Source organism: Triticum aestivum, chromosome 2D (genome assembly GCF_018294505.1).
Source record: "Triticum aestivum cultivar Chinese Spring chromosome 2D, IWGSC CS RefSeq v2.1, whole genome shotgun sequence".
Taxonomy (NCBI): domain Eukaryota; kingdom Viridiplantae; phylum Streptophyta; class Magnoliopsida; order Poales; family Poaceae; genus Triticum; species Triticum aestivum.
In genome coordinates, this window is record NC_057799.1 from 4,614,945 (window position 1) to 4,618,079 (window position 3,135).

The following is a 3,135-nucleotide window of genomic DNA, read 5'->3' on the forward strand; positions in this document are numbered from 1 at the left end:
TTCCAATCATGAAGTATTGGTTCGCTAGGCATAATAATACTGCGGTTTGCAAATACTTTAATTCTAAAAATGAAGGGACCCATAAAGGAAAGCAAAAAAAATCCTCAATGAGATAGAAGCGATTGGGCAATCAAATTAATGAAAAAAGCAATTAGAAACAAAAAAGGACAAAGCAATCGTTCCTAAAAAAAAAAAAGAAACATCGCTTGTTTCTGTGCCTCATTTATCCTTTGTGGGCCTATTGCAGCTTGATTCTCTTTGGGCCCGCGAACTAGGTTTCTAGCAGAACTGACGAACTCGAGGACAAAAGTTTGGCAAGTGCGAGAGAGAAGAGATGAACTTGATGTATATCCCTTGTGCTGCTCAAGTACTGCTTACTGTCATCTGACGAGCTAGGGTATGATCCAACACTCGAGGTTATTTGCTAACAAAATAATCCTATCACTGAACTGGTAGTTGTCTTCTGCCGAAACTGAAAGTGTCGAAACTTAACAGTAAACTGCATACATTCAGAGATCGACAGTTGCACTAAACAGAGTTGCATTTGAGATAAACAGACTTGGATTGCTAAACAGTGGCAACAACAGTAGACAAACATCTCTAACGAGAGATTACTACAACAAAATAGGTCAGTAGGTATGCTTTTTCTAAGACGCTTTTATATTCGTCCTTATACTAGGAAGCATTTAGTACGTAGACACGCTTCTTGGGACGATGTATAGAACGTCACATATCTTAATTTTTTGTTATATCACATTTATTATTTTCTACACATGTAAATAGGTAGAGACGTTTTTTGAGGCGTTTTACCATACATATAAGAGTTTAACAATGAAATAATAAAATCGAACAAAAATGGGAAAACAAATGGAAATTACCTGGCCCATCTCCGCCCACGAATGGAACAGAACCTCAACGCGCTCCCTCCTTCACCCTATCCCGCCGCCACGACCTTTCGCTGCCAGCCATGGCACCGCCGGGCTGGCTCCTCCTGCACCCCTGCCAATCTGCACGGCGGCGGGTGGGCTTCTCCTGCACCCGTGTGACGCCTAGTCCCACCCCCTGCCAATATCCACCATGGCGGGCTGCCATTTCCGCCCACTATGCCGCCGGGGCTGCCTCCTCCTGCATCCGTGCGCCGCCTAGATCTCCACTGCAGCGAGTCTTCCATCTATTGCCCCACACCGCCCCCTTGCCACACTACGTTCCGGCTTAATCATACGAGTTGACAACCTCTCGTACCCCATTGGACCAGGGCAAGGAGAAGGTGTTAGGGGCGGAACCGTCAGCAACGCTGTACTTTAGTTGCAACATCGCTGGTAGCTTCTCCGCCGACACATAGCCGAATCAGTGGTAATCAATCGATTCCCTTGTTTAATTTCAGCAATCACCATGTTTGGATTCCCTTGTTTAATTTCAGCAATCACCATGTTTGGATGTTCGTGTTCATGTTTAATTTCAGCAATCGATTCCCTTGTTTAATTTCAGAAATCACCATGTTTGGATGTTCACATCTAAAATTAAGACAACCTATAGTCGATGTCGATGTTCATGTTTGGATTTGTTGGGTTTGCATCTGATACTAATGGTTCTTACTGGTAGATGTGTTAACTGGCATGTATACTCACGACAGGTTCATGACCATGCTATATACTGATGATATATTCTTAATGAAGTCTGCCAAAGGTAGTTTTGACCATATTTTTGAAACAGACCATATGTTAGAATGAACTGAACTAAGCTATGCCTTTGAGGTAAGCCTATTTCCTCTCCCGTTGATTCTTCTTCTGACCAACGGGGACACACTATCCGTCTTGAATATTGGAGTGGAAAGACTGGAAGGTAAGACTGGAAGCAACTATAAATTCTTCTGAGGATTTTGACAATTGTTTTAGTGGCATAATTTCAGAGAAGGATCGGCTTACTGAGAAATCACCAATTAAAGTGTTTGGTGACTAGTGAGGAATCACCAAGTAACCCTACTTCAAAAATTCTAGGAACATATCAGGTCCAGGAACTTTTTTATTTTTTGCAAAGCTCTATACTATTAATGCTCGCGCTATCTAATGTTTATGTTCTAATTCTCTCTAACTACTATTGCAGGTCAAGGGAATTAGGAATGGTAAGGAGGCAAGGACTAGTTTTTCATTATTATGGAGAATCTTTTATTTGGTTGTAACATACTGCAAAGATATGATCTGAAGAGTGCTCTTTTCTCACGATATGTTGCTTATTCAACAAATCCCGAGAGTGTACTGTTGGATCAAAATTTTATTGAAGATATGCTTACCATGCCTATCTACATTAAAGGACTAACCAAAAATTTCATGGAACGAGACATCCTTTCTATGTGTAAGTATGCTGCCTATTGCTACAAATTGTTTTCATCGAGTTCATATGCATTTGGGCGTATGCTTATTATGTTAGCTTACAAGTTGCATCTCTTGTGTTTCCAGAACATGAATGTCATGGATTACTCCATATTGATTGGAGTGGACAGACAGAAGAATGAACTTTTATTCTGAATAATAGATTACTTGAGGCAATATATCTGGGACAAGCAACTGGAGTCGTGGGTAAAGACATCGCTTGTTGTTTCCAAGAATCTATCTCCAACAGTAATCTCACCAAAGGAGTACAAATTAATATTCAGGGCATTTATGTCTCGGTACTTCAAATCAGTCGTAGATGCTCGAGTCTTCAGGCATGATCGTTTGAGATGTTGGTAGCTCAACTTATCTTGAATTCTTGAGTATGGTTCATGCTCCCGTGGTCATTGTCTTGCTGGAAAATATGGCTTAGTCCAAGCATGCCTACAACGTCTTATGTGTTCAGCACTAAGTTTCCTTCTGTTCATTTTTGTGTTGTGTGTATCATTGCACATATTGTTTCTCGCCTGTTGTACATAGCATTCGGACTTAAGATACACTCAAAAGGAAAATCAGTGGTGATTGACATGCACATAACCAAAGATATGTTCTTTGTTGATGATCGTGCTGCCAAATTTTGAACCGAAATAAATGTGCCCAGAATTTGATGAAACTTTGACACAAAGATAACCATATGATGACTAGTGTTCTGGGAAATTTTCATCAAATTTGGAGTCACCATGTGGGAGAATCTGAATCGTCCATT

General features: G+C 40.7%; 1 long non-coding RNA gene across 2 annotated transcripts; it reads left to right on the forward strand.

Annotated features, from left to right (window-relative positions):
* The first annotated feature begins 876 nt into the window (after window positions 1-876).
* On the forward strand, window positions 877-2,914 carry LOC123048151 (uncharacterized). 2 transcript variants are annotated; one of them, XR_006423245.1, is made up of 4 exons: window positions 877-1,353; window positions 1,634-2,008; window positions 2,104-2,352; window positions 2,457-2,914. It is a non-coding gene; the product is annotated as an uncharacterized lncRNA (long non-coding RNA). The 2 variants fall into 2 exon arrangements; XR_006423244.1 differs by having other exon boundaries at window positions 877-2,008.
* The last annotated feature ends 221 nt before the right edge of the window (window positions 2,915-3,135 follow it).